This window comes from Mytilus trossulus, chromosome 6 (assembly GCF_036588685.1).
Source record: "Mytilus trossulus isolate FHL-02 chromosome 6, PNRI_Mtr1.1.1.hap1, whole genome shotgun sequence".
NCBI classification, from domain to species: domain Eukaryota; kingdom Metazoa; phylum Mollusca; class Bivalvia; order Mytilida; family Mytilidae; genus Mytilus; species Mytilus trossulus.
In genome coordinates this window covers 67,486,949-67,498,905 of record NC_086378.1, presented here as the reverse complement: position 1 = coordinate 67,498,905, position 11,957 = coordinate 67,486,949, and the positions used below count along the sequence as shown (strand labels likewise).

At 31.0% G+C, this 11,957-nt stretch overlaps 1 protein-coding gene across 1 annotated transcript in view; it reads right to left on the bottom strand.

Moving 5' to 3' along the window:
- LOC134721722 (uncharacterized) overlaps positions 1–11,957 on the bottom strand; it is a 103,003-nt gene that overhangs the window by 57,460 nt on the left and 33,586 nt on the right. The gene's annotated exons all lie outside the window — the stretch shown is intronic.

The following is an 11,957-nucleotide window of genomic DNA, read 5'->3' as shown; positions in this document are numbered from 1 at the left end:
CTGAAAGCAACCAATGGGTCTTCAATGTAGCGAGAATTCCCGCACCCGTAGGTGTCCTTCAGCTGGCCCCTAAAATATGCATAATAGTACAGTGATAATGGATGTCATACTAAACTCCGAATTATACACAAGAAACTAAAATTTAAAATCATACAAGACTAACAAAGGCCAGAGGCTCCTGACTTGGGACAGGCGCAAAATTGTGGCGGGGTTAAACATGTTTATGAGATCTCAACCCTCCCCCTATACCTCTAGCCAATGTAGAAAAGTAAAAGAATAACAATATGCACATTAAAATTCAGTTCAAGAGAAGTCCGAGTCCGATGTCAAAAGATGTAACAAAAGAAAATAAATAAAATGACAATAATACATAAATAACAACAGACTACTAGCAGTTAACTGACATGCCAGCTCCAGACCTCAATTAAACTGATTAACATGTTTATTACAGATATAATAACAATAAACTAAAATAACACTTACCACTACTAAATGATTAGGAACTTTCAGGAACTAATTGCAGCTACTGTCCAGGTTATGTTAAACAAATTTTCAGCTCCAACTGATCTGTTCAGTGAAGAGTTTTTATCATTTAAATAAAATGTGAACACATTCTAATCTTTTGGCAGACGTGAATATTCTCATGTGGCATTTATACCTATATGCAAGGGTACCTATATCTGGTGGTGATGATACACAGTGATAATTTTTTTTCTCCTTTTTGTGTAATTTTGAAAAAAAAATGGAATTTAAACTTTTTTCAGCATTTTGGTAAAGTATAATTTTGTAAATTTTTCATGTTTTTTTCATTTATTTTATAAAAATTAAATTTTAAAAGAATTTTTTTTTTTAATATTTAATTATTTTTTTTAATTTTTGAAAAATTTGATTTTCTTGAAATATTTTGCATTTATAAATTTTTTAAACTTTAAAAAAGTTAATTTTAGTTGCCTTCGTCCATGCAAGCATGGACTAAGTTAGCCTTGGTTGCCTTCGTCCATGCATGCATGGACTAAGTATGTTGTGTTAGTCCATGCAAGCATGGACTAAGTTAGGGTTAGTTGCCTTAGTGCATGCATGCATGGACTAAGTCTGTTGTGTTAGTCCATGCATGCATGGACTAAGTTAACGTTAGTTACCTTCGTCCATGCATGCATGGAGTAAGCTTAGTTTCTAAGTTTTCATGTTTACAAATCATGAAAAGGTTTAGCCGTACTATCAAGTTTTGCAATTTATTTCCTAAGGTAAGTTATAATGCACAATATGCATGTAAAACATAATTAATAGGTTGAATATGAAAAAAATCAACTAAACAGAAAAAAAAGGTAATTACATAAAATTAAAAAATAATTGAACTAACACCATGAAATTAAGTGGTAAGAAGAAATGGAGGTTTTCTAAACTTGATGTTGATTTCCAGTTTTATTTAATACCTTGTTCTATGAATGTTTGATTTATACCTCAATTGTTGTTTCTAAACCATCATTCCCTTACAGTCTGCTTTTTAAAACGAGATCAGACAGATACATGAAAAACTGTTGAATAATATATTTACGTTTTCAATTATGTCTGCCGGAATTAGAAATGTTTGTCAATATAGATTTCTTATTGATCATTTTGATAGATCAAGCAATTGACTAGATCAAAACAAGAATTTACTCTTTGAAATTAAGTCGTGTCTAGGAAATATTGCAATGCCAAAGGTATTGTATTTTGCTGGTTGCTTTGTGATCAAAGAAACACAAAGTTGATGAAACTGACTGTCTTTTCAACCAGTTAGTTAAAGTACGCTAATTAAATATTAAAATGAAATTCTAACCGTCACTTTAATAAATATATAGTTTTAAATGAGTACAGAAATCTTCCTTTGTGAACTCGAAAGGGAATCCCCAACGATAATAACTAATAAACAGCTGAAAGGAAGATATACATATATTGACAATATGCTTATACTAGATCAGTCAAGAACTTTATGATTTACAGTATTTTCTCCGTAGTCTTTTTTGATATCTACAAATATTGTTACCACTGTCTGGATTTGTGTATTGGTTATAACAAACGCTTAGCTGCAATCCAGACTTTTTTTAGTTCTACTTATTTTATTACAACATCACACATGTTTTATTAAAACAGAAATAACAGATAAGCTATACGCAATTCGAAAAGTTATTTTTGATGTAAAAATTTTTGCTTTTTTTTAACATTTTTAAATAAAAAATATAGGATGAATATGTTTTTGCTTAAGAAAAAATATCATCTTTTACAAAATTTTAACTTTTTTTCCCTGTTTCTGTTTCAGATTGAGACGTTTTATTTAAAAATTGTACTTTTATATAATGCTTGGTTTTCTTTTTGTTGTATGTCTTCAGATCTTGTTTTTGATATATGCATCATTATTCTATTGTGATCTTAAATCATTTTTTGATAAAAAAAAAAACAGAATCGTGAAATCACATTCATTATGCTGTTTCAAAGAAAACTTAATCTTACAATATTTATTGCATTGAAATCAAATAGTAGAAACACTTTCTCTTCATATTTAAACAGGAAGTGCAATTTTTAATTTTCCTTTGTCCCATACGATCATTCTGTTGCCAGAATAGTTCACGCTGACGATTGCAAAACATACTGTTACATTTTTTTATTGGTATTTTTTTCATACATAGCAATGCGTACCGTATGTTTGTTATTTTTTTGTATCCTTTTACTTCCTAATTTAGTGTAGCTTTCAACATTTGATGCGTTATTGGTAAGCGGCGGGGCGTTGGTTATATCATTTTTCTAGTTTCAATTCTGATTCAGTGATTTAGAAATTTGTATTTCGGTCATGGTTTTGAACAAAATCATTTATTTCTTTTAATTTCTCTGTATTCATTGTTATAATCTCATGCTATATCATTTTTTAATTTTTGACAAATAATTTACCAATAGATAAATACATATCATAACGATAAACAATTTAACAGAAACAGATAAACTTCATCTTATTTCAGTTTTGACGACAGTCTGTAAATTAAAAAAAATGTTATCGCTATTGTTGATTTAACGCAATGCTTATCAGTTTTCAACTACGTTTCTGTCATGTTAAGAAGTATATGACACACAAGACATTTTTGCAATGTGAAAAGCTTTTATAGATTCGAATGTAATTGCATTTTCACGAGGATGAGTTGTAGCATTAAATTTTCTAAACGTAGACATCGGCAAAGCGGCATTCAGATGTGATAATTCGTTTTAAGTTACTTGACTCTAATCAATGTCACTTGACGTCAATAGCATTGCATTGCTGTGATCAATTCTTCAGTGATTTGCAGTGTTCTTCTGTATCAATGGTTTCACCAAATGTCGTTTAGTTCTAAATATATCAAACGGAAGCTATTAATTTCGTTACGAATTTTGTAAAATTCACGCTGTTCACCGTAGAAGCACAAATTGGTCTCAATAGTAAAAAAACAAAGTACTAATAATATCTGTTTTTGATCTTATCAATTCTTGTGTAATTTGTTTATTATCATTGCCATTATAATATTCATTTAACAAAAATATTGAACACACTTTTAACAATTATTCTTAAGCTATCAATTGAAGGTCCCCATACGCACATAGATATAGGAAGATGTGGTGTGAGTGCCAATGAGACAACTCTCCATCCAAATAACAATTTGAAAATTAAACCATTATAGGTTAAAGTACGGCCTTCAACACGGAGCCTTGGCTCACACCGAACAACAACCTATAAAGGGCCCCAAAATTACTAGTGTAAAACCATTCAAACGGGAAAACCAACGGTCTAATCTACATAAACAAAATTGTGGACATATTTTACATGTATCTTTGTACAAAAAGATCAAGATCAAGCTTCGGTATTTTATTCCAAGGGTAGAAAATCCTTCATATTTATTCAATTATTTAAGACTGAAGGTGGAAACCACCACCTACAATATTCATATATACAAGGATCAAAATTGTGTAGGCCAGTCGCGCATTTCGTCTTCAAAATACTGATCGGTGACGATCGAGATAAAAAAAGAATATAACAAAATGTGGTAATACGTCATTGAGACAAACACTTTTAGTTTTACTTCTATGGGGAGAATGATGCTGATATATATTCATTCATCTTTTTTTAATCAAATTTCTTAATTTTTCTCAATACGGAATTAATGTACAGTAGCTTTAACACCTGAATACATACTGCTCATAATTTTGTTCCGCGTAATTGTCATCCATTCGACATGTCCTTGTAGTAATGTTACTTGTTTTAATTTCGTACAGGTTTGTTACTGATTTGTAATAGAGATATAATCCTATGTTATTGATACACCAACATATATTTTTTATTCTAAAAGTATTTTTAATGTACTCACATAATTAAGTATAAATTTTATATTGTAAACAAATTTATGTAATGCTAATTTATGGTAGTAACTGTACTTTAGGTGGAATGGTTGTTTTCGTATAAAATGTAGCGGAACAATTTTCCCTTTCTATGTTTTGTTTCGTTAGAATGTTTTTTTTCCAGGATTAGTCGTGTTCTTTTTTATTTCTCAGTATTTTCTTACTTTTGAAAGACTAAAGCAGTCCGTTTATTTTCTAGGAACATTTCTATACTCATTGTTTGTTTTGTTTCTGTTTCCAAATTACTTTCTCTTTCTGTCAAAATTCGAAACATACTGATCAGAGTAAATTTTTGTGATCGACAGACGCTTTTTAGTATTAGCATTATACAAATTTTATTCCGTATCGATATATAAATTGTAATCAAAGTATTACACATATGAAAGCAACGAATACTAGCATTGTCTTTAACATATTTTTTTTATATTTTTAAAGGTTTTCAATCAGAGCCCTTTGTAGTAACACATCATTGAGTAGACTTTACATCAATGATTTTTTCTTCTTCATGTAAATAACAAAAATGGAGTGTCTTATAAACATAACATAAAGATAAAGATAATTTCTTAGTATGAAATATCCTTACTATAAAATTGAAAATGGAAATGGGGAATGTGTCAAAGAGACATCAACCCGACGACAGAAAAAAACAACAGCAGAAGGTCACCAACAAGTCTTCAATGTAGCGAGAAATTCCCGCACCTGGAGTAGTCCTTCCGCTTGCCACTTAACAAATATATACTAGTTCAGTGATAATGAACGCCATACTAATTTCCGATTTGTACACAAGAAATTATGCTTTTTATATAAATGGTATCTGCTAAACTACACTTTATTATCTGCACATGTATCAGTTATTGTATTGACTTTTATTAAGGATGTTTGCAACTCTTTTTCAAAATATGGAGCTTTTTATAAGACTGTTGTAAAATGATAACATATAAATAAAGGAACTTCAAAAGCAACAAAAAATAAGGGTTCGCGTGCTTGTTAAAACTAGAGGATTCGAAATATTTGACAAAATTCAAAAACAAGAGGAGAGAAAATCCTAAATGCAGAACATTAATATGAAAAAAAAGAAGCATAAAGTCTACAAATGAATTATACATAAATATACAAAGATCCTACAACAAAATATGCAATGAAATATTCTTTAAAGTCACTGAAGGATAATCATACATATTGCAACGTGTAACCAGGCGTTTATATTTAAACGAGCGTTCCGGTAAATAGTTGGATCCAAATTGTCAATAAATAATACGGCCATGTAATATACTAAAACTATCTGTAAATGTACACATGGAAAAAGTATTGCAACACCGAATTGAAATTTAAATAAAAAAATGCTATTTATTTTTTTGTGATATAATTTGTTGAAATACAACTAGTTTAACCTAATTCAAATCTCACCTTAGTTTAGTCAATAAATATTAACTCGATAAGTTATCATTTCCACATGCAGCTGCTGTACCCGTAAACAATACAACTGATGTTTTCATCATCATATTTTTCAGCACTTTAGATAACCAAATTTAAAAAGTTATGTAATTGACACCTTATAATGGGTCCTCCACAACCCTTAACTACAGCAAGATAGCAGATTATCAGCATGAGAGAAAGAAGGTTTGTCGCACGTATTGTTGGTCATCACCATTCCACTATAAGGCGTTTTAAGAATAAAAAGCAGGCAACAAACGACCAAGAAGGCTCCCTATATTATCTGCTAGGGAAAATCAACCATAATGAAGGTTGGTCAGAAGGAAAACCATTGCAGAAGACGGTTATTCGTTTGAATGAAGGTTGCACCAAGTACCAATTCTTTGGCGTATAACGATCAACAATGATGTGAACAATCATCTTAAGAATAATTTGCAATGTCAGACATTGTAAAGTTCGACTACAGTAAAACGAAAATGCATTTTCTGTACAAAAAATAATTGGTTAGATAAAACTTTTTTTAAATACTATGTTTTATTCGTTTTAATGCCAATGTTATCATTAAATTTACAAATATTTATCATATTCTATCCAAAATATGAGGCTGATTTTTCAAGGTTTAAAAGTCAAGGTGCAGCAATACTTTTTTTAATGTGAATATGTTATGCACAATGAACAAAAATATACACACTTACTCTTTACGAATTATAAAGTATAAACAATGCACAATAGTGTCTGTAACGACCAGACCGTGTGTGCTGGTACAATGTGTACCCGCTACAAAATGTCCTTTTGATATAACTTTTCGTACGCACCTAATGTCTTTTCGACGGAAATCTTTTGGTGTACTTGTCTTCTTCTAGAACATGACAGCTCACTGACAGAAAACTGACAGCCTCGTATGCCGTTTCGTATTCTCTTATATACCCTTGGTCTAATACATTATGTCCTTGATAGGAATGTTCTCTAAATGATACCTTTACGTAACACAGAGAGTCCCTTTCGGTAATCCCTATAACCTTCGACCTTGCCACTAACTATCCCGCCAAACTTATAAATAGACACAACGTTTCCTTATGCGTGAAACATATATTGATACAACCAAATATCCATGTTTGTAACCATAAAGACCAATAAACATTACAATATGATCGTCTTAATAACTCATAGATCAGTCGCAAATTTGGTGTAAGTTGTCGAGTTTTTTTGCTAATTTTTTTATGATCTAGGAAGCGACCGCTCAATTTGAAATTGTGCATTGTTGTGTACTTAACGTAATGGGGGTAACATTGAAATCGTTGATTCTTTATCAACTGGAGATATTGTCAAATTTATGTTAAAGAAGTTTTTCATTAAGTCCGAGACTTCCACCAACGTATTTCAACGGGTCCAAACATCTAATTTTACATGTAGGATTTTAAATGCATGGCTTTGGGCGTTCTTGGTGAAGGTAAATCCAGAAAAGTGCTTCGAACGCAATAAATTATTAAACGAGTTGTTTCCCATTTTTTACATCACTGGGTTGATACCTCTGTTGGTGGACTATCATTCCCAGCGGGTATCATCAACTCAGTAGTAAGTGCGTCGGTACTGACATGATTTTGTTATCCCATAAACAATTCGACGGGTGACACATGTGGAGCAGGATCTTCTTACTCTTCCGGAGCACCTGAGATCACCCCTAGTTTTTAGTGGGGTTTGTGTTGTTTATTCTTTAGTTTTCTATGTTATGTCATGTGTACTATTGTTGTCTGTCTGTGCTTTTCATTTTTAGCCATGGCGTTGTCAGTTCATTTAAGATTTATGATTTGACTGTCCCTTTTGTATATTTCGTCCCTTCTTTACAAAAATTGTTCGGTAATAAATTTTGAAATTATTATGAAACAAAGGTTTCAACTCCTTCAGGGAAAGTTGGCTTTAGATGAATTTGGCAATTTATTTTAGGTATTTTTGACTTATAGCTCTTCAACGATATTCGGTACTTATACATCCGTGGATTTCATATGTTTGGCTTTGAGCGTTCCTAATGAAGGTAAATCCAGAAAAGTACTTCAGACGCAATAGGTTATCAAACGTGTTGTGTTTTCATTTTTAATGAGCAAATTTCTTTTGCAGTGAATGATATCCTGTCTTGGTTGTTTTATTTAAGTTTTAACACAATAGTGGAATTAATGTACTGTCTATATTATCGGCTAGTATTTTACATGTTTTAGGCAACGGATACCTGTAAAAGATGAGCAAGATTGTTCTTTTGATCTCCTAAAGAAAAAGACATAGCTGCATTCAATTTTGATTGATTACATTGGGTACTATAACATACATAGACCTGTCATAACGAATACGATCATATAGCTGTCATCACATTACAGACAAAACATGTTTCATGAAAAGGAGATGACAAAAAGTGCAAGCACGTGCCTTGGTTATCAAAAATAAAACTACTTTTACCATAAACATGATAAACAAAGAAGCGATGAAGAAAATAATGACAACCCGAATACATGATTTAAGGTAGCAATTGTTCATGTTTTAAATGATGTGTCTTTGTAATCAAAAGGGTTAAGAAACATAAACCATTCTTAAATACACTGACCTTTTAATGAACCAAAACTATGTCCTATCATTGCCATTTTGTACCCCATTTTTTGTGTGTTATCTACATTTGTAATTGCCTTCTTCAAATGTCCATAAATACAAGTTCGATATATATACATGGACATTTCGTACCGTATTGTCCAATTTCATTGATGTCGCTTCGTTAAAGAAAATCTTTATTACTTATGCTTTTATGCTAAAATTATGTTAATGCTAAAACATTATATAATATAAAAACAAATTAAATATTTCGAATTTAAGTGGAATTTGAGAACATGTTTTCAGATGGCCTTTAAAATGTTTGATATTTAATCGAGTAGTTTGATTGCAAACGCCTTCAATATATAAACCTTTGATTTTCTATAAAACTGATCCATTCTTTAAGATAATAATTTTACATCATACATGAAAAATATTTAATGAATAACTCTTATATAAAGATATTTTTTGATGCACGTTAAAGATAATTAAATGTTACCAAGACCATGAACTATTAGAATAATGTGTTAATTTCATTGAAAAAGATCTCTGAATTACCATAGGATAGATGTTTCCAAATTTCAAAAATAAAGGATGTGCGATCCATTATTGCCAGACTATTTTGATACCTTCTCAATCATCATTTGTATGTTTTCATGAACATGTACATGTAGAGCTCGTTCAATAACGTTCGTTGAAGATCTGATCTTAGGAATGGAAAATCTATCTGGACATTAGTGACCAACTATATATACAGCATGATTAAAAGGGATACTTTGTATAGGTAAATCACCAATCAGACACCGATCTTGAATTAAATGTGAGCATAAGCATGGAGACATAATGGATTATTTTGGTCAATATGTTCTCAGGTTCTAAATATTTTATAATCCACTTTACATTATTCAATACTATATCTTATTATAAATTGTATATAAAGTCATATGATGGTACACATCAACGAGACAACAATCCATCGTCAAATTAATAAACATATATTCTTAGGAAAACAGAGTTGTTTTAACAATAAACATGTGTCTTTATATCATTTCAAATTATCAATCGTTCAAAATCTATTATCACCTAGATATCAGTTTAAACTATTACAAAAGAAAACACATGCGGTTGATACATACATGTATTGGGAAATTTGACGTAACTGTAGTTTGGAAAATGTTTGATACGAAATGTCGAGTATATGGTAAATGGAATACACTACAGTTTTTTTAATGTATGTATAGAAATGGCAAACAGATAAGTCTTTATATATGGAACATATTGTTTTATATATACATTACTTGCATATATAACGAAATGACACATTTATCAGTGTTCAATATATTTAAAAAACATATACAGAATTTCTCGTGGTCAAAAATAATTATGGCACGCAATTGTTTTTGCAATGGTCCGGACTGATAAAGGTACAACACTACAATAATTTGCTCATTGTGCAAATAATGAAATAAATTTAAAAAGGTTTCATATAAGTAGATTTTGTATTTAATTGTAGTCAAAATAAGCAATTGAATTTTTACTTGAATCAGATACTAGTTTGCATTAAAAAGAATATGCTACAAACTTCAAATCATGTTTAAGATTAATATTATCTTGTCCCTTTATGGAATCCTGACTTTGTCTGTTTACATCCATTAAAATATCGCACTTCATTTCTCTTTATATCTTTTTAATTAACAACTAAGTTATTGCTGTTGGTTATAAATGCAACTATCCAGCATTTCCAAAATTAGACTGTTATAATACCTTCAGACATAGAACGAGCTTAATTGACTCAACAACTTCTGTTTTATATAGACTACGCTAAATGACAAACTGCTAGGTGGATCTTTTAATTAAATAAATTCATTTGTTTCATAAAATTGTCTTTCAAAGGGCAATTTGAATGAGTCATTTTTTTCTCAGGAGTGTTAGCTGTCTTAATTGGTCGTTGTGGGAAAAACATGGTTACAAATAAGCCCAATGTATTAAAAATGTTTAGAGTGTCATCCATTTATCCCATTAGCTCTAAGTATGATATTAACTGATGTTTTACAATATTGTGTTTTAGGGAATAATGTATCATGCATTTTTTCTGATGCATAAGATTAAAATTCTAAAGTGAAATTACTTGTACAGGTATAAAACTATCTATAAATAGGCAACCGATGTTATCAAAGTAGTAAATTATATTTTCGCCGATTATCGATTTAGCTTAGGTCTACTTTAAAAGGAAATTAAAACTTGCATAGAACCTTTCAAATCGCATTTTCCTCTGCAAGCTGAAAAACAATTAGATCTCCATTTTTTGTAAAAATTTGAGATAGGTTTTCAAAGTATATTTAAAAGGATATTTTTGTTTAACCTACATGAATTATTTGTAGGCATCTATCTCAGTTCTTTAAAATCTATTTAGCTTTGAAATACAGCAAAGTGCCATAAATGAGTCAACTTTTTGAATGGATGCCAAACATAACAAAAATGTTGAATGAACTTTGAATAAAAACAAGCCTCACAAAACAAGTTTTATATCTTTAGTATTTTGTTTGTAATGCCACCGTTCTGAACTAGAACTTGTCTGCAACGACGTGGGATGCTCGAATTAAGACACTGAATATAAAATAATGGCACTTTATTTTATACTTTATTCTTCATCAGAAGCCGGACACGTTCGACTCGACTCAAGCCTGGTGATTGTGTAGGCCAGGTAAGTTGCGGTATCTGGTTTTGCCTTTTCCATTCATCTACAACCCTTGACCGATGACAGGTGTACATTAGCATCTTGAAAAAGATTAAGTCGAAATGTTTGGTTACAACTTGCCATAAATTATTGTCCAGTGTTTCTATATACTTGACAGAGTACATATTACCATTTATTATAGATAAAGTACCAACTCCATAATATGTTACACATCCAAAGACCATAATTTAAGAATGATGGGCGGTCGCTGTGCAACATATCCCAGACATTCAAGTCTCCAAATTTTATTTGAATTTCTCCAAGCTTTAAGTATTCCGTCAGGTTTGATCACCATCATCATCTCATCTGTAAATATAACTTTTGTCCACTAATTGTTCACAGTCCAATGAAGTTTACTCCTTCAATAAACCACTCTTTTTTTATTAACAACTCTGATGCCAATTTTCTTCCGAACAGATCGTCTGGTGTACCTTAATTCATGCAATTTTCGTTGAACAGTTCGTCTAGACACTTTTGTAGGTGTGCGAGTGTTAAATTCCTTGGTGATATCCTTTAAGACTTGAATGCCGGCGATACGTTTTAACAATCCGTGACGGAGTGTTTTCTATCCGTTTAATGACAGTTTTTTTTCCTACCGCTTAGAGGAACATTTTCCGTATTACGATGCATCGGCCAACGCTTCAAAAGCCTGGAAATTGTGAATTTTGCTATTCGTAAGCTTTTCGCAACACTGCTTGCTCATTGACCACTTTCAATTAAACTTATGATAGCCTTTTTGGTGTCGTCTGACAATTCTTTCCCGTACTTCGCCATTTTTGTTAATCAACAAAGGCTAAAATTCGCTACGATTCCG